The sequence below is a fragment of the Cornus florida genome, unplaced genomic scaffold (assembly GCF_030987335.1).
Source record: "Cornus florida cultivar Cherokee Brave unplaced genomic scaffold, ASM3098733v1 CherokeeBrave_3.0.0_Hap2_Chr08, whole genome shotgun sequence".
In the NCBI taxonomy this organism is placed as follows: Eukaryota; Viridiplantae; Streptophyta; class Magnoliopsida; order Cornales; family Cornaceae; genus Cornus; species Cornus florida.
The window spans coordinates 62,225,409-62,245,464 of record NW_026775578.1 but is presented as its reverse complement, the minus strand read 5'-3'; the positions used below and the strand labels follow the sequence as shown (position 1 = coordinate 62,245,464).

The 20,056-nt window shown below is 37.8% G+C and overlaps 1 long non-coding RNA gene across 1 annotated transcript; it reads left to right on the top strand.

Moving 5' to 3' along the window:
• Window positions 1–8,372: 8,372 nt before the first annotated feature.
• Window positions 8,373–14,223, top strand: LOC132271855 (uncharacterized). The gene is made up of 3 exons (XR_009469861.1): window positions 8,373–8,662; window positions 9,531–11,260; window positions 14,209–14,223. It is a non-coding gene; the product is annotated as an uncharacterized LOC132271855 (long non-coding RNA).
• The last annotated feature ends 5,833 nt before the right edge of the window (window positions 14,224–20,056 follow it).

The following is a 20,056-nucleotide window of genomic DNA, read 5'->3' as shown; positions in this document are numbered from 1 at the left end:
TACACATATATGTATATACATGTGAAATGACTGCAATGGCACTCACTTAAAATGAGAAAACTGGGAGAAGTTCCCGAGTCCTGAAATTGTCCCGACTTTCAAAAAATTCTAAAAATGATACCGTCACTTCTAATTGACTTAAAATGATTAAAAATAAATTTCTAAAACCCTCAATTCAAGGAATTAACTAGAATGGCCATTGGGACCCACGTGGCATGCAAAACGAGGCAATAATTAAATAATCCAAAAAAAATCAAAAAACCCAGAAAATGGAAAAATTGATAACATTACATTACCTAGGCCCTAAATGACACTAAAGAGTTACCTTAAGTTAGAAATAGTTAACCAATCCTCCTCTCGTGGCGCCGGGGAGTCACCTCGGGCCGAGTTACATTTAACGGTTTAATGGTTATGGTGTTGGAAATGATTTTGGAAAATAGGGAGCGACATTGACATTGCATTACATTTTGTGGATTATGTCGGATTTGTATGACGATGAGTATTTTCCTCAAATAAGCATGCCCTCTTTCCTTTATTCTATGCCTTGTATGTGATTCACGAAACTATTAAGGAGTGCGTTTTAGACACCTCCTACTGAGCCATTGTATTCACCCTTTATTATCATTTTTTAGGTCACGGAAAGGATGTGGTGGATGATATCCCCCCGCAAGCTTAAATGGGATTAGAGGACCATTAGATTTATTTTGTAATCAATGTAAATTTTGTAAACCCATGTGCTACATAAATATTATTTTGTAATAATTGCAATGGTGATGGAGCTTTACTCTTTTGGGTTTGTATTTATTAATTCTAAACATTATTTTGTAATCAAATGTATGGCGAGGAATATTTGTGAACGAATTTTAATTCCAAAAGGGGTTTTATGTCGTGTTGCAACGTATTTTTGGGTTATGAGACCTTAAAATTATAGCAATATACTTTTGGGACATGTTTTACATCTTACATATGGATAGGCCTAAAGCTATATTTGTATTGTTTTATTTGTTTACATAAGAATAAAATAATTATTAGGATATTTTCATGTAAGTGTAATATATATATATTTATACCTATAATGGTGTTATAGTATCATTTCAGTCTTCATGCCCACACGTCGACCGATATGTGGACAGTAACCAAAACATTGTTGTTATGACAAACTGGTCGACGTGTAACCACTCTACGTCGACCGATATCCTTCAATCGGTTAACGTGTAACCACTTCACGTTGACTGATTCCTGTAACCTGCCATTTTTATTTTTTCTTTCCTGTATTACCTCTCTTACCCTTATTTGATGACCTTAGTACACCACGTACATTATACTAATGGTGTTTAGGAAAGTGAATGATTGTTTAACTACTACGAGACATCGGGTTCGGGTAAGGACTTGGAGAACGATTTAGACCCACAAGTTCAGGTGGTTACACCCCATCCAGGGAAGCCTCGTTGTCAAAGTCTTCTTTCGGGAAACCCAACAAGATGCCTCATTTAGAGAACCCTGCCTAGGGATGCCCCGTATAAGGAAGCCTCGTTGTTTAATGAGATGCCGCATTCAGAGATGCTTAACATGTCAGATCAGCTCTATTACTACGCCACCATGCGTCTCAAGTGGTAATCCCACTCTTCCATGCGTTTTCACGTGCATCAGCGGTAATCCCGCACCTCAGCCTGTCAGAGCAGCTTTGTCATCGCGCCACCACGCACCATTAGTGGTCATCATATGCTCACACGTGCCTTCAACGTGGTGAATCTTCACAAATTCATCACATATCAGTTTATAGTAATTACCACTGGGAACCTATGCACACTCCGCAACTACCTCCAAGATCTTCACAGATCCACCCTATGTCACCTGACATGTTAGCATTGGTGCATCGTCAGACATATTTTGCAACAGTGCCGGTAGTTATGCCACATCACCTACCACGTCAGTTGCCACGCAGCAGTGGTGCCAACAGTAGTGCCAAGTCACCTGCCACTTTAGTTATTATGTCATCAACCACGTTAGTATCGGTGCCACGTAAGCTACATCAGGGTGAAAGGATTGTCTTCAAACTCAAGATGGCTTCATATAACCCACCTTGACTTTGAAGGGGGCTGTTACTATATATTATAGAATATATTGTTACCATGTATTATTAGAATATATTCTATAATATATTGTTATCATGTTTAAATTTACCATATAGGGTTTGGGTTTACTTGCTATCCATAGAGCTCTCAGCCCCAACAGTAATCCAATAGTTGAAGGAGTCTTGATAGGTATGTGAATGCCATCTAATAAATTAGAATATATATTGGTTCATTTTTTTAGTCTTCCCAACTACAAATTCAATCTTTCATTTATATGTTAGATGCGAGTTATCCAATAGTTGAATGGGTCTTGATAGGTTTTTTGATCTACAAAAGAGTCAAATTTTCTTCACGGAATAGGACCCATTGTATTATGAGGGATTGTGCTAGGTAGGTACGTGAATGCCATCTAATAAATTAGAATATATATTGGTTCATTTTTTTAGTCTTCGCAACTACAAATTCAGTCTTTTCATTGTATGTTAGATGCGAGTTATCCAATAGGTGAAGGATTAATGCAAGATTTTTCTACAAAAGAGTCAAATTTTCTTATTCATTGTATAATGAGGGTTTGTGCTAGGTAGGTACCTGAATGCCATCTAATAAATTAGAATATATATTGGTTCATGTTTTTTAGTCTTCACAACTATAAATTCAATCTTTCCATTATATGTTAGATGCGAGTTATTTAATAGTTGAAGGAATCATGATAAATTTTTCTATAGAAGAGTCGAATTTTTTTCATGGAATAGGACCCATTGTACAATGAGGGATTGTGCTAGGTAGGTAAATGCCATCTAATAAATTAAATATCTTATTCATTTCTTTATCTTCCCAACTACATATTCATTCTTTATCTTCCCAACTACATATTCAGCCTTTCCATTCTATGTTAGATGCGACTCCTTCACAAAAAGTCCTTTCATGTGGCCTAGGCTTTAAATTTTCAGACATTAAAGAACCACCCTCCTTTATCATTATATATATACACAACTGTATGATACTTCTATCACTTCATTGACTTGGTTGGCTAATGGCTGCATGACAGCTATAATGATTTTTAATATCTGGTGACCAATAATTGCCCAGTACACCATCGTGGACCAAATAAAAAAGAAAAGAAATAGATCGAAAAACAAGACAATAAAAAATAATATAAAAAGCAGAAAAAAAAAAAATAGTGAAAATTTTGTTATACTTATATTGAAAGTGCATAATATAAAAATCCTAATTCTGGTAAAGAATTTTTAATTATTTGACACATTGCTGGTAGTTTAATAATATAACCGGACTACTACTCTAACTACAGTAAAGGTGGTGTATTTATGTACTACAACTAGTTTTCCATTGAAAGTGCTAGGCATATGTACGTACTAAAAGTGGTGCCTCTCTTTAGCAAGTGATGAATTGTGGTTTTTCAAATAGTTGTAAATAAATTATTTCTGATTTGGGTATTTGGTCATTAGAAGAGAGTAATTGTGAAAGACAACTAACCCACTTTTCTCAATGATCATTAAAGTGAAATTTTAGAGGAATGCTTGTGACGTTAGGAAACTCATCGTCAACAGGGTGAGATTTATTATTTTTGTTGATGGAATCCACCTTATTTTGGTGAAACTTGTTTCTGTGGGTATCCTAGGGATATATTTCTGATTTGTAAACCTCCATTTTAATTTAGAGAAGACCAATTGTAACCCTATTATTTTACATCGTGGAAGATATCATTCAGAGTTGTCTTGTGATATTTTTCTCCAATTTGAAGGGATTTTCCGCGTATATCTTGGTGTTCTGGTTGAAATTTATTTTTATTGCTATATATATATGAATTTAATTACTATGAGACTAATCATTAGAAGAATTTTGTTACTTCACATCTTCTTGTTGAAGTTGGTGCAGTTAAGGAATTTAACGCAGTAAAAGAACAAGATGGTTTTGATGAATTTGAGATTCAAATTGGTGAAGGATCATTATTTGAGCAGATTGCAATGAGAGTTTTTATTCAGAAAGGTGCTAATGAAATACTGTGGTGTTATGCTTTAGAAATTCTCATAGCAGTGAATAATATGATTTTGTGGTAGGCAAAAATTCATGTTGTTCGCGGCCAAACTCGAGAACGAGTTTTTTTTGAAGTAGAGGGACTGATGCAGGATATAATTCTGAACAGTTCAACAACCAGTTCAACAAGTCCATTTTCAATAAACCAATAGTGTTTTTTGGGTGGAAACGGCGCATTCAGAAAAACCCACAATTCTGAACAGTTCGACAAACAATTCGACAAGTCCGTTTTCGACAAACCAATAGTATTATTTGACTGGAAATGGCGCATCGAGAAAAACCCACTAGTTAAAGCTTGTGGGCCATGCTCGTTTTTGGCTGAAAACCTTCATTTAGGGCTCAAAAATCACATTTTTATCGTTTTATACGAAGCCTGCTAATTATTTAGGGATTTTTGTTTAAGGCCTTAACGAACTCAGATTGTTCTAAAATTTTAAATTTTTTATTTTTTATTTATTAGGTTTCTTATTCTATCTTTTCTGATTTTTTAGAGAGATTTTATTTTTATACTTATTTCTGATATTAGTTTCCTTGTAGGAATAGATTTTAATTTTCTTTCTAGTGTTAGGGTTTCTTTTATTATAAATATGTGTACTGCGAATTAACTTTTTATTCATTCAATTATTAATACAAATATCAGATTTTTCTAAAATTATCATTTATTTTGTGGATTCAAAAAATGCACCATACTTTGTGGATTCAAAATAAACCGTTCCTTGTGACCAAATTTATTGCTTTTGTCAACTCGAATGGATTGGTCATTTCTGATGCCATCTTTTGTTGCTGTTGGTAGATTGTAGATGGTGGGATTTTTTTTTTTTTTTTTTTTTTTTTTTTTTTTTTTTTCACTCACACACCCATTTACACAAACTTTTTTGCCCGCACCTGACATGAACCCCTACCCTCCTCTTTGGGGAATGGAAGGTTCTGCCACTGTGCTAGATTGAAGATTAATATTCTACTTTAAAAGTAAATTTTTCATTGTCACAAGCACCATAAGGCCCAATAAAACTAATTTTGTTTCTATAAAAAATTAGATTTTAGTGACCAAAATAAAAATATAACTTCAAAGCGATCTAAAAGTTACAAAAAGATGAATAGTCAACAATCTTTGCAACTAAATTGCTCTCTATGTATCGCACAATAATAGACCGCATATTCACTGCCTCCGACTACACCAATCCCTCCCAAAACTCGCCATCTAGTCCTTCATCTTCTTCGTGTCATGTCTCTCATTCTTTGTCCTATCACTCACTCTTTGCGCAAGGGATCGACTCACTCAATGTCCCACTCTCTTACCACACATCAATCTCAATACTTTGGTCATTTTCCTTTGCTTTCATATTTTCTACAACTATTAATCCAAGGGATGCACTAATATATATATATATATATATATTCATTTGCAAAAAACACATTCAAACCTCTACATACACATACACTTTTTTACCCAGGCTGAACCTCTCCCTTCTTCTTCGAGGATGGAGAGGAAATACCATTGGCAGGGACGGAGCCATTGCCCCGACTGAAATTTTTTGTAGAGCAATATATTGTTGGTTTTTTCTCTGATATCACTTTGTTAGCTTTGCTGTGATACCACTTTGTTGAAATAAGTGGGCTAGACACACAATACTCAATATTTGAGAAGAGAAGAAGATATGGAGGAATACTTAAGAAATTATTATTTTCACTTATACTATTTCATCTTATTCTTCTACTCACATATTCTCTTACATATAAAATAGGTCCATTACATGAGTTTATATAGGATTCTAGACATATGTAACCAAAATTGTTCTTGCTTAGGTCCAAGTAATTCAAATGCTTCAAATCGAGCAAGGAATGATTTAGGTTACCACCCAACGCGGTCTGTGATGACCTTGTGGGCGGGTGTGCCGTGGGCGGGTGCAAGAGACACTGTCAGGCTACCACATTGGCGAACTACGGATGCACAAGTCCCACATCACCTGGGTAGAGGAAAGGTGAAGTGCTTATATGTAAGCGTGTCACCTCCAATTGGTATGAGGTCTTTTGGGGTGAAACTCAAGTGCAAAACCGTGCGGGCTCAGGCCCAAAGCGGACAATATCATACCATGTGGTGGAGCGGGTCGTTACAAATGGTATCAGAGCCTGACCCAGCCGGAAGTGTGCCGACGAGGACGTCGGGCCTCCAAGGGGGGTGGATTGTGATGACCTTGTGGGCGGGTGTGCTGTGGGCGGGTGCAAGAGACACTGTCAGGCTACCACATTGGCGAACTACGGGTGCACAAGTCCCACATCGCCTGGGTAGAGGAAAGGTGAAGTGCTTATATGTAAATGTGTCACCTCCAATTGGTATGAGGCCTTTTGGGGTGAAACCCAAGAGCAAAACCGTACGGGCTCAGGCCCAAAGCGGACAATATCATACCATGTGGTGGAGCGGGTTGTTACATGAGGTCAGCCATATCTGCAGTACGAAAATGTTCTTCACTATTTTTCAAATATTCCTTAGCACTATCAGTTTGGGGAAGAGTTGTTTTGATCGTAATACTCAATCTGTTCGATTTCTCCAAAACTTTATGGAGAGTCTTTTTTCCTCACTGCTTTCATCAATAATAGCAGTAGGTTTCTCAATTTAAAATGCTAAATCAAGATCTAACACACCTAAGTTGAACTGAACTTGCTCATTCCATTCTGAGAAGTTAGTCCCGTTGAGAATTGGAACAGATGAAGCATGCGAATTCATTGAAATAGGAAGAGATACTGCATTAAAATAATTATAATAAGGTAAATGCTCATAACGTTAATACTTTGAGATAACAACACATATAAAAATAAATAAATACATTGTACAACTATAGTACCCCTTTGGGTAATAACCACAAAATACAAAAAATGATGCTTAGATGTATTTTTATATATAACTTCATTGGTGATGCACTAATTAATTAAATAGACAAGTTACCTTTAGATATCCTATATCTACCCAATTAAAAATTACATACAACCCCTTAATGTTTATTTAATCACTTGAAAATTAATTCCGTTTGAGGAATTATTTCTAATAATTGAATAAACCCAATATTTATGAATTTTACAAAAAATTATAAGCATCATTATTCATGAAATATTGCAATTATGCCTACCACTAAAATTAATATCCATTAATCATTATGGTTATGTCACTTTGGTACCTACCAATCTTTCTATAATATGAATATTTAATTATCTAGTGATAAATTCAACATTAAATTACCTACCACATTAAGCATACATAATTTACAAAATCAATTAATTAAATTGCTAGTGGGTGTTCAAAATTTTCATAAATATATGTACCGTAAGGTATATTAATAAGCATATATTTAATTATGTACAAAACAACAGCATTACAATTCATAGTCTTGATTTACGCAGTGGAATCAAAAGTAAAAATTTTCCATTCTGTATCATTATACAAAAAAAAAAAACAAGCAACTTGTTTTGTCTCTGTATCACTGTACGAAAAAATAACAAGCTTGTTTTGTCTCATTACTTTATATATATGTGTGTATATATATATATAATCTAAGTAATATGTGACAACCCGAATTTTCAAGATTTTAAGTTATATTTATTTCATGCTTATTAGTTGTCAAGATTGAGTATTTATTTAAATTAATGATTTATCCAATTGCGATTTAATGGATTAATTTGGTTTGTTGAATATTATATATATATATATATATATATATATATATATATATGGTTTGATGAAGAAAAGAGGGCAGGTGCCATATTAAAGGAAGAGAAATGGGTTAGATTTGGTGTCACAAAATGTGTGCATATATATAAGCATCGGATGATGATCGAAGAAAAAAGGGCAGCAAATTGAAGGTGCCAGCCGAGATTTAGAAAGAAAATAGGAAAATGGAAATTGTTATTTGTGGGTCCACTAGATGAAATATTGGTTTGATTTTTGAAGTTTGTTGCAATATATATATATATATTGGTGCAAAAAGAATGCTGCCAGCCGAATTAATGGGAGAAGAAAACTGGTAATGTTGATATGATTTTTTTACGGGTCCCACCACAAGATTGTTTGGCCAAAATGCTTTTGGCTTTGATTTTTAGTCACGTGGGCTTAAATGTGACTTACCTTTTTGTACTACTTTCGTCCAAGATAGAACTTTCACTTTATTCTTATTAGAGGGTTTTTTTTTTTTTTGTTGGTGGAGTAAGGAAAGCAAATGAGATAAGAAGGAATAAAAACGGAGCAGCCGAAGTGATAAGGGAGAGAGAAAGTGGCGGGGTCCACTATTGGTTTTGATATTTGTTAGTGCAAAGTGAGATATAATTGTATAGTGTCGGTGGTTTTGCTATATATTGATGGTGCTGTGCACTGAATGAGAAAAAAATGAAGAAAATATAGAGGAACATACATAGCCGAGATACAAAGAGAGAGAGAGAGAGAGAGAGAGCCGAGATGAATAGACAGGGAGAGGTCTGAGAGTTGCAGAGGAGGCCGGAAGCTGGAGGCCTTGATGATCTAGTGATGAAAATTCTTTGTTAAGGTAGGGGTCTCTAATACTCAAATTCTTGTTCCTTTGTGAGTTTTTCTACTTTAATTGTTGTCAAGCATGATTAAATTGAATTGATTGTTCCTTAGATGATTTAATTGAGTATATGAACCATGTAATTATGTGTATTTGTTGATTTACTTGGAAAGTATGCTTAATGTGTTAATTTTCTATGCCTATGATGCTTAATAATTTGTTAGAAATTTTATATAGAAGCATGCTAATTGTGTGATAATAATTCTCTCTATTTCCATGGTGTTAAAAAGACGTGCGATATGCATACAAGCATTGGACATAAAAGAAATGGGAAAGTGTTTTGAAATGAAATTGAAAAGGGGATTTTGGGTAGAAATTTGAGAAAATGGTTTTGAGGAAACCCGGTTGCCGCGGAGTTACCAAAGGACCGATGTGTTAATATAGCCTAGAGGGAACTAGGGAGATTGCCCTAGCGTGGTTGAGCTATCTGGGCATCAAATGATGCTGCAGAGGTACCAAAGGTTAGGGACAGTAGCCAATCCTTCTCTCGTGTCGCTGCGGAGTCACCAAAAGGTGAGCTATATTAACAGTTTTTGAAATGATGGAAGTTTTCTGAAAAATGGGGAGTGACATGCATGACATTGCATTCATGACACGGCATTCTTTTGTTTTGGACTTAAAAATGTATATTGTATTTTTCCCAGCTTTGTATGACCCCGTTCCCTATTGTCCTATTCATTGTTTAGATTCACGGGGCTACAAGAGGTGAGTCTTTGATAAGCGCCGAATATTGTATATTCAAGCGCCCTAAATTGCATTAGTTAAGTTCTTTATTTGTGTATTTTATATAGATTACCTTCATATGCACGTTTTTGCATATTTTCAGGTTCATTGGCCAAAAAGAAGCAAGAAGGATGCTTTGTGGAGTTTTGAACATCAAAGGTCACAATGCTGAATTTCTGGCAGCAGTGGAACCTGGACTTTGCTCGCCATTTTGACCTTGAAAACTCGAGAACTGGACTTCCCTCATAACATGACATATTTAGAGCTCTGAATCAGCTTTCCAAATCTTCAAGCGGTTCATCATTCGGAGTTTGGAGCAGAGAGTTATAATCTTCTTATCAGAGGTGCTCAGAACTGCCTGGCAGCAATGAATTTTTGTCTTTCTCTTCAATTTCGACCAACCAGACTTGAGAATTGGATCTCCACCAAAACATAAAGTTTTTAGAGCTCTGAATTAGCTTTCCAAATCTTCAAATGGTTCATCATTCAGAGTTCGGAGCGCAAAGTTATGGCTATTTTACCAAAGTAGGTCCGGGCAAATCAATGCAAGCATGGAGCAATCTGTTCCATTTTCGAGTGCTCGAGGCCCTATTTCGAGCACTCGAAATTGGGGCAGAATTGCCTTCAGGAATCCTCATTTTGGCAGCCACTTGTGCATTGGTTTCCTCATTTCTACTTACTTCTTTATGAGGTGGTTGGGGATGTTTTTGGAGGAGAGAGAGAGCTTTGTTGGAGGAGATAAGGCAAGGGAGGCCACACATTTACATGATCCTTCATTCTACAAGATTAGAGGAGAGAGAAGAGAGCAAGAAAGGTGTTCTTGAAGCTTAAAGAAGGGAGCTCGAAAATGGCTTGTCCATCCATGCTTCTTCCTTCTTCTAGCTCACTCATGGGTAACTAAACTCCATCTAGGGAGGTGATGAAGCCTCCCCTTTTGTTCATGTTCTAGATTAGGTTCTATTTTGGGGATTATAATGTATAAACTTTGGTCTTTTCATAGTTTAAGAGCTTATTATTTCTTGTAATGAATATTCATGTTTAAATGATTGATGTGAGTTCTTTAGCTTGTCTTGATGATTCTTACATTAGTCTTATTGCTTTTATTTTCATAGTGACAATGAAGATATTAACTATGAATGGTTTTCAAGGCATGTTGATTTTGAAACTTGATATTCCATTGCTTAGGTACCTCCTTTGATGGACTATGCTTGATTCTTACCTTCATGTGCTTCATCATTTGATTGAATGCTTGATGGTCTTCTGCTTAAGTTAATGTATTTGATACTACACCCTAGTCTAGGTAGTCCAAATGTGTTGTCTTTTGATAGACCATTCTTGTTTTAATCTCATGAACTTTTTATTGGTTATGAAGCAACTATGTGTTGCTACATAATTCTTGATCATTACCTATATAGTGTTTATCCCCAATTTAGTCTTGATTTAGCATGTATTTAGGGCGTAGGTGGATTCACTTCCTTAGTTTCCCCTTTTATTATCTCTAACTCTCATTTACTAGCATTCTTGTTTTATGCACACTTCAATTACTAGTTTAGTGACAAACCAATCAACAACTCCTTATTACACCTTATCATTCTAAAATGACTCTAGATACTTAGGTTGTCTTAAGACTAGCGCAGTCCCAGTGGTTCGACTTACCTGACCAATAGCCCTATTTTACAATGATTTGTGCTATTGCGAAGGTTGATGTATAGTTGATCAACCGATCAGTCTTAGGCACTACCTACTGAGCAATTTTGTCACCCCATTACATTTAATATTTTTCAGGACACGGATGGCAAGTGACGGACGACACTCCTCTACAGGGTTGGATGGGTTAGTAGACCATTTTGACATACTTTGTAGTTATAATCTTATTTTATTATTATTATTATTTATCTATTTATTATTACTTATTTTTTTATAAACCCGGAATGACATATATAATATGTATTAACGTAGGAAAGAATGGTGTTATCCCTAGTTGACCTCGGGTTCGGTTAAGGACCCGACTAACGGTTCGGACCTACGGATTCGGGTCGTTACAAATTTGGTATCAGAGCAATGGTTCGAATACCATTAGGACGATGGGTAGAGGCCTACTTGGTATTGCATGGGGAAGTTGAATTGCATGTTTATATACTTATGTGCTAAGTGTTTTAATTTTTTGAAAAGCATGCCTAATTGCTTACTTACTTACCTGCTTATGTGTTAATTACTTGTCGAGTTAAAGCATGCTTCAGTATTTAATGATAAGTGACAATATTTATGAGATTAATAGCATGGTTAAAATTTTTAAGGCATACTAAAATGACAAGGTGTCTGTTAATTGAGTTGCTTATCGTGTATATGGATATCCTTACGCGATTATGTACTTACTTTCTAAGTTGTTTATTGTTGTACAAGCATACTATATGTGCTAAGATGACGAGTGTTAAAGTTATGAAATATGTTATATGATGAGTATGACTATGTGCTAAGTACCACGCATGCTTATATGTTATATGTGTGTAGTACTGACTTAAATGATCAATGAGTAGGTTTTATGTTTTCAGTATGTAATTGTTTAGCCGGCGCGTTTTTATATTGTATTAGTTCTGTGAGTTGTCACCAACGACTGGGGAAGGTATCAGTGTTGTGAGCAGGGGTGATGTGAATAGCACGATCTTTTGATTCCGGTTTGATCTGGACACATTGTTCCATTATGAGTCTTTTCCCTAGAGACTGGTAACGGTGAAAGGGTTTGATTTTAGGTGTTTTCCGAGACTGAAGTCCTCATTTTTCTTGCACGGGCGAAAGCTTGTGTTGTGTTTCTCAGTATAGTGAGTGGACTCTTGGGATGATGGATTAGTAGGGTATGGTGTGTGAGTCATGGGATCCTTTCATATAAGCAAAGTTGATTATATGTCATAGGACGTGAGGTGGTATATAGGGTATGACTTGTACCTTAGATTGTCATTTTGAGAGTATGAAAGAGGTTGACCTTGAGTTGGCGACGAGATGAGTAAGTTGCACATTTTGTTTTGATTTCCAATAAGGAAGGTAAAAGGTTAGTCTGGTGCTGTTTGGTGACCATAGAGTGTTGGTCACAGATTGTGTTGAGCCAGGATGAGGAGTGACCTTTTGGGCTTAGCGGCCTGTTCTATTTGATTTCTTTGTTTTGTGGCCCTGTGGGTGGGTGTGCATGAGCATGTGCAGGTGGCACCAGAAGGCTACCACACTGGGTGAGCTGCGGGCACACAACTCAGATGAAATCGATGTGGACATTCTATTGCGTTAGATGGTAATCGTAGCGATTGATTGGGAAATGATAGTGCTGGGGGTGTAAGAGTTGTATACCCTTTGGTTTGGTCGGATAAGTCAGTTGTAGGTATGACTTGAGCGTCCAGTTAGATACCAATGAGGGACCATTGTTTTGTAGTTGTTGTAGAGTGTAGTTTACGTGGTTGATCGTTTGGGCATGGTGTCTGTTGTCCCTCTTAGGGATTATTCCTGTAGCGTTGCCGCGTAGGATTTTTATTTTCTTGTAGCGGGTTGTTGACTATGGTGTCGGGTATCATGAGTGATGTGTGTTTTCATGTCGAGTTAGCATCACTTTTGAATGAGTGGTTGGTAGTGGAGGCTTGTTGTTTCCAAGGGATTGGAGTTTGTGTAGTTATTTTGGGAAGGATGATCATGGGGATATTAGTACTTGAGGTTCCTGTATTAGAGAGTAAGTCAGTTTAGGGGTGACCCCAATATTCAGGAAAAAAGTGGTGATAGATTTCATCGTTGATGGTTTTAAGGAGACAGTTGGGTGTTGAGTATTTTGGATTTCTATGCTCATTTTTGTTTTGAGGATTTGTTGGCATGGTATTGTCATATGGATGTTCTTTTCTAGTGGTAAATAGTGGTTATTATAGGGAGTAGCAAGAGTTATGTTTGTTCTTTTGTTACAGTGATATTATCTTAAGGATGTTCGAGGAAAAATCCTTTGGTAATGACTTGATGGTCTGATGGGATAATAGGGTTGAGTGGTTATTGGAATGAGCGACAGTGGAGGTGTTATGGTGTCATGGTGTGTTATTTCATGCTAATGAGCAAGATGGTTTAAGGTGTGATCCGAGAATGGGTTAGAGATTATAAGCTGTTTATTATGTGCTGATAGGTAGGTGGTGGGATTGTGCGCCAATTGAGACAATTGTGGATAGTTGAGTCTTTAGGACCAATGAGGGCGATGTTGCCAGATAGACACCTTTTTCTTTTGACAAGTAGTGGGTTGTTATGACAGAGGTCGCGGGTCTTGTGTGCGCGGAGATCGAGGTAATGTCACCTGGGGAGGTAAAGATAGAATGGGTGGCAAAATGTTGTTTTATGGTATAAGAGTTGTCATTTGGGGGATGACGGGTTCAGGTATAATGAAATAAGGTGTTCAATGTACAGTGATGGTTCCTAGTGTAAGTACGTTGTGGGCATTCGTACCCTTATCTGATTGATTTTCTTCAGTATGGGTGTTGCGGAGTAGCATGTGTGGGGTTCCAGTGTTGATAATTATGACGATCCGTTAGCGGCGAGGTCGCCTAGGTTTATGTTCGTAGTCCCATATGTGTTTCCAGTTAATTCTTCTCATTGTGTGTAAGGAGTTCAATTCATCTCAGGAGAGATTGGGTGTCCATAGTTGGACGAATGATAAGTGATAAGCGCCGAATATTGCATATTCAAGCGCCTTTATTTGCATTAGTTAAGTACATTAGTTGATAATAATGTATAGTTTAGCTTTATTTGTTTGCTTTCGTCTCTTTCAGGCCAGTCTCCCAAATATGGTTAAAGAAGCGGTTTTGTCAATCTTTTGAAGAACCAAAGCAAGCCGTGCTGGGGACTGTTTTTGAGCCAAGTTTCTTCAGCCATCATCTGTATAAGTCTTGCAGCATCACTTTTTAGAATGACGATCGTGTCGTCAGGCCAATCCAAAGTGGCCAAGGAGAAGACTGCATGCCATGAGCACAGGCCTCCGCGGGTGCCCGCCGCGCCACCGCCAAGCATCTCAGTAGCATGCCTTCCTCCGCGGGGCCCCGCAGGTCTAGCGGGTCCCCGCCGAGCCTCCGCGGGTGCCTGCCGCGCTACCGCGGGCTCCCGCCATTTTGTTTAGAGAGCTTCTTCGATTCCCGAGCCCCCGTGGGCGCCCGCCGATCTGCGGATAATAGATCACCTGCTCCTGAATTCCAGCTGAATCTTATTCCCTATACAATTTGTGTGGTGCAGATTACTCCTAGGGTGGTTGGAGCTCGTGATGGAGTGTGGGGAGAGGGGTTTTTGGCTAGATTAGAGCCTTAGAGCTTGGATAATAAGATAGATATTTTTTTGGCAAGATTTCTAGAGAGAGAAATATTAGAGAGAGGGTTTTTGTGTGGCTTGAAGGGCTGAGCTCGAAAATGAAAGAAGTCTCAAAGCTTCCTCCTTCCTCTAGTGCATCCATGGGTAACTAAACCTTCATCTAGGGAGGTGATGAAGCCCTTTCTTGTAAACATGTTCTAGATTAATTTATATTTTGGGGATAATAATGTATAATTTTGGTCTTTCCATGACCTAGAGCTTCTCACTTGTTGTAATGGATTCTAATGTCTATAAATGGTTATTTTAAGTTAATTGTCTTGTCTTAGATGATTTCTTTTATTAACCACAATGCTTGTATTTTCATAGTGACAATGAAAATAAGGTTGTGGAATGGTTTTAATGGCATGTTGATAGAGAGCCTTGATAGTCCATTGCTTAGGTAATCCCTTTGATAGTTTATGCTTGATTCTTAACTTCATGTGCTTTATCATTTGATTAAGGGCTTGATGATCTTTTGCTTAAGAGAGTATGCTTGATACTACACCCTAGTTTAGGTAGTTCAATTTATATGAACTTTTGATGGATCATTCTTGTTTTTGATTTAATGAACTTCTTAACGATTATATGGCAACCATAGGTTGCTATATAATTCTTAACCATTATATATATTGTTTCTCCCCAATTTAGTCTTTTTCTAGCATGTGTAAAGGGTTGGAGTGGATTCATTTCCCTAGTCTTCTTTTTCTGAATTTCTTTTCACTAAAGTTCTTGCAAGTTATTGTTTTATGCATTTTAAATTCCTAAGTTTAGTGACAAACCAACAAACCTCTATATACCCTTTCATCATTCTAAAAGTGATTCTAGATATCTTAGTGGCCATAAACTAGCAGTCCTAGTGGTTCGACTTACCCGACCAATAGCCCTATTTTACAATGATTTGTGCTATTGCAAAGGTTGATGTATAATTGTCATACCGATTAATTTTTGGCGCCGTTGCCGGGGACTGCAAATGGTTTGGCAACCGAGGTTTTAGGATTACCTTTGGTTTAATTGGTAATATTGTGTCTGCGAATATTTTCTTGCGTGGTTTTGATCATTGTGACATTTTAAGTGTTTGTGAGATTCTAGGTATTCATGGCTTGTTGAGGAAAGCTAGCAAATTTGTAAGTCTAGACGACTTTAGGTAAGTTTTCGAAGCTCTAGTTTCAAAGTTGTGAATATCTTGCATGTGTTTAGATTAGATTTAGTTAAGTTGTGAAGCCCTTATCGAGGCTATTTATTGTTCTTTTCAATTGCAAGCATCGGTCCTTGTCGTGGCTATTTACATTTCTATCTTGATTTGAGGAGAACGGGAACATTGTATGTGGAGGTTATGGTGATGCATTGTTGTTTTGATTGTGTTGTGAGTTATTGATGTTTGGTCGCAGATCACTTTTCTTACCGACTCTTAACTTACCAGTTGACATAAATTCACTTGAAAGGACTCTTAGAAGAAACCTTAGGGAATCTGCTAACATAAGAGGAATTGAACTTGAATTTAATACAATGGCTAAAAATGTAGGAAATGTCAGAAATAAGGGAATTAATAATGATAGGGTCGAAATTCCAAATGTGGTTCCCATGACTCTTTGGGACCACTTCATCCCTACAACCTATGCATCTCCCTCTTGCATAGTGATGCCGAATATCGATGCAGCCCAATATGAAATCAAATCTAGTTCAATTCAAATGCTTCCTTCCTTTCATAGCTTGGAACATAAGGACCCCTACAAGCATCTTGATGAGTTCCTTGAAATCTACTCTACCATCAAGCTTAAGGGCTTCCTTGAAAATGCTCTCCATTTGCATCTCTTCCCATTTGCCTTAAAAGATAGGGCAAAATATTGGTTGAACTCCCTTACTGCAAATTCCATCATTACATGGGCTCAATTGCAACAAGAATTCTTAAAAAAATATTATCCAGTGAGTAAAACCAATCTAATGAGGCGTTCTATTCTTAGCTTTTCACAAAGCGATGGGGAAAACTCCATGAGACTTGGGAAAGACTACAAGACCTCCTTAGGAAATGTTCGCTTCACCTAATTCCAAAATGGCAATTGGTACAAGCTTTCTATGCTGGTTTGACCGACACCCATAGATTCATGGTTGACTCATCATGTGGAGGGATGTTCATGTCTAAAAGTGCGGATGAGGCGTGGACCTTACTAGAGAATTTGAGTGAGAATTCATTGCAACACAATTCTCGTAGGGCTCCAACCTTAACCAATGCCAAGAACACCAACCCTTGTCAACCGAAGACAATGAGGGAAGAATCATCTCAAGTGGATGCCATAGCTCATAAATTTTATCAATTGATGGCACCACATCTATCTCCTTCCTTGTCTCAAAATTCAGCTAGTGCGGTGTGTGCATCATGCACTAATCCTTTCCATCTCTCGGAAGATTGTCCCACACCAGAACAATTTTCTATTCCCAATCAAGAGCAAGCAAATGCAATGTTCTCAAGGCCAGGAAATAATTCATATTCCAATACTTACAATCCAGGATGGAGAGATCATCCGAATTTCTCGTGGAGGCAACAAGCCCCATAAAATTCGCAATTTCAAAATCAAGGGTAGCAAAATCAGCCCTCTTCTCAATTTCAAAATAGGCCATATCAGGCCTCGTTAAGCTACCGTCCCCCTTATAATCCAAATGTCTCTAATCAACCTCCTGTGTTCCTAACGGATGAGATTATGGCTGCAAATAAGCAAATGATGGAATCTCTAAATAATCAAATGATGGAATCCAAAAAACAACTCTTGTCATCTTTGTAGCCCACTCTCCAAATGGTTCATTCCCACACTTAGTCTATTGTTAAACTTGAGAATCAAGTGGGGCAAATAGTCACTTCAATGAACCAACTCCTTCAAAGAGATAAGGGGAAGCTTCCCGCTCAACCATTTGAAAATCCTAGAGGGATTCATGTGATTAATGAAACCCCTCCTCTGAGTGGGCCAACTCATGAACAAGTCTAAGCAATCACTACCCTTCGGGGTCGAGTTGTGGATAATAAGGTTGATGGAAGTAGCAATGACAAAGTTCTTCCTCCCAAAAATCCAAATCTCATCTCTTCTAATCCAAAGTTCACTCCTAAAAATCCAAAGTCTAATGCTGAAAATTACAAGCTTGCCAACCCAAATGTGGAGATTTCTTATGAGCCTAAGGCTCCGTTTCCTCAACATCTCCAAGAGCCAACACATTTTGGGAACAAAAATTGCAAAATTCAAGACATGTGGGAAGTTTTTAAGCAAGTAAAGATCAACTTGCCTCTCTTAGATGCTATCAAGCAAATCCCTCCCTATGCAAAATTTCTCAAGGATTTGTGCACTCAAAAGCGCACTTCCAAAAATCACTTGCCAAAAAAGGTAAGATTAACTAAAAATGTGAGTGCAATTATTCAACACAGTGCTCCTCCAAAATATAAGGATCCGGGTGCCCCAACTATCTCGTGTGTCATTGGCGACAATAAGATAGAAAGGGCCCTTCTTGATTTAGGAGCCAGTGTAAATTTCATTCCATATTCAGTTTGCTTACAACTTGGGTTGGGAGACCTAAAGCCAACTTCAGTGGTCTTGTAGCTTGCCGACAGATCGGTCAAGCATCCATGGGGCATTCTTGAAGATGTCATCAACAAAGTGGATAAATTCTACTTCTCGGTAGACTTTGTGGTTCTTGACATGGAACCGATCCATGACCCAAAAAAGCACATTCCCATGATCCTCGGTAGGCCATTCTTAGCTATGGCTAATGCTTTAATTAATTGCCGAACCGGGGTGATGGACATCGCCTTTGGAAACATGTAATTCAAACTCCATATCTTCCATGCAACTCAACATCCTTTCGATGAGGATGATTGTTTCTTATCGATGTGATAGACGAAGTTGTTGAGAAATCCCTCCCTTTCACTCTAAGCAAAGATCCTTTGAAAACTTTCATGTCTCACTATGACTTCTTAAGCTTTGACATTGACCAATCCATCAAGGAAGTAAATTCTTTGCTTGACATTAATATTATCATGGATTGTCCTTCTTGGAAAATACCGAGAGAACCACTTCCTCAACTTTTCACTACTCCTCCGGTCCCTTCCTTGAAATCTCCACCACAACTTGAGTTAAAGCCACTCCCGGCCCACCTCAAGTATGTGCTTCTTGGTGTCAATCAAACTCTTCTGGTCATCATTGCATCGAACCTTTTAAAAGACCAAGAAAATAGCCTTTTAGCGGTGCTTCAAGAGCACAAAGAAGCTATTGGCTGGGCAGTGGCTGATTTGAAAGGAATCGATCCTTCTATTTGTAAGCACCGCATTCATTTGGAGGACGACGCTAAACCTTCTAGAGAGGTGCAACGCCGGTTGAATCCCAACATGAAGGAAGTGGTCATAAAAAAAGTGATCAAGCTATTGGATGTAGGAATTATCTACCCCATTTCTGATAGCAAGTGGGTGAGTCCCACTCAAGTTGTTCCCAAGAAATCTGGCCTCACCGACGTCAAAAATTCCCCGGGAGAGCTCGTGCCACAACGCACCACCACCGGGTGGCATGTGTGCATTGACTACCGAAAACTTAACTCTACCACTAGGAAGGATCATTTTCCACTCCCATTCATTAATCAAATCCTAGAGAGGTTAGCCGGCCAAAGCTTCTATTGTTTCCTTGATGGTTATTCCGGCTATAACCAAGTGGCAATTGATCCACAAGATCAAGAGAAGACCACATTCACATGCCCCTTCGGAACCTTTGCTTATAGACGCATGCCTTTTAGGCTATGCAATGCACCGGCCACGGTCCAAAGATGCATGATGTCCATATTTTCGGATATATTTAAAAAATTCTTAAAGGTGTTCATTGACGATTTTTCCGTCTTTGGATCCTCCTTTGACTCGTGTCTCCACAATCTATCTCTTGTACTTCAAAGGTCCAAGGAAACAAATCTTATTCCAAGTTGGGAGAAAAGTCACTTTATGGTCCAAGAAGGCATTGTTTTAGGACATGTCATTTCAAAAAGGGGGATTGAGGTTGACAAAGCTAAAGTTTAGTTAATCTCTAACCTCCCTCCTCCAAACTCGATCTTTCAAATCCACTCCTTCCTTGGACATGCCGGTTTCTATCGTCGTTTCATCAAAGATTTTAGCAAAATCTCTCGGCCCTTGTGTAATCTTCTTGCCAAGGACGTTCTGTTCAATTTTGATGAAGCTTGTATGGAAGCTTTCGCGAAACTTCGCACTCTTCTCTCCTCTGCCCCAATCATGAAACCACCCAATTGGTCTCTTCCATTTGA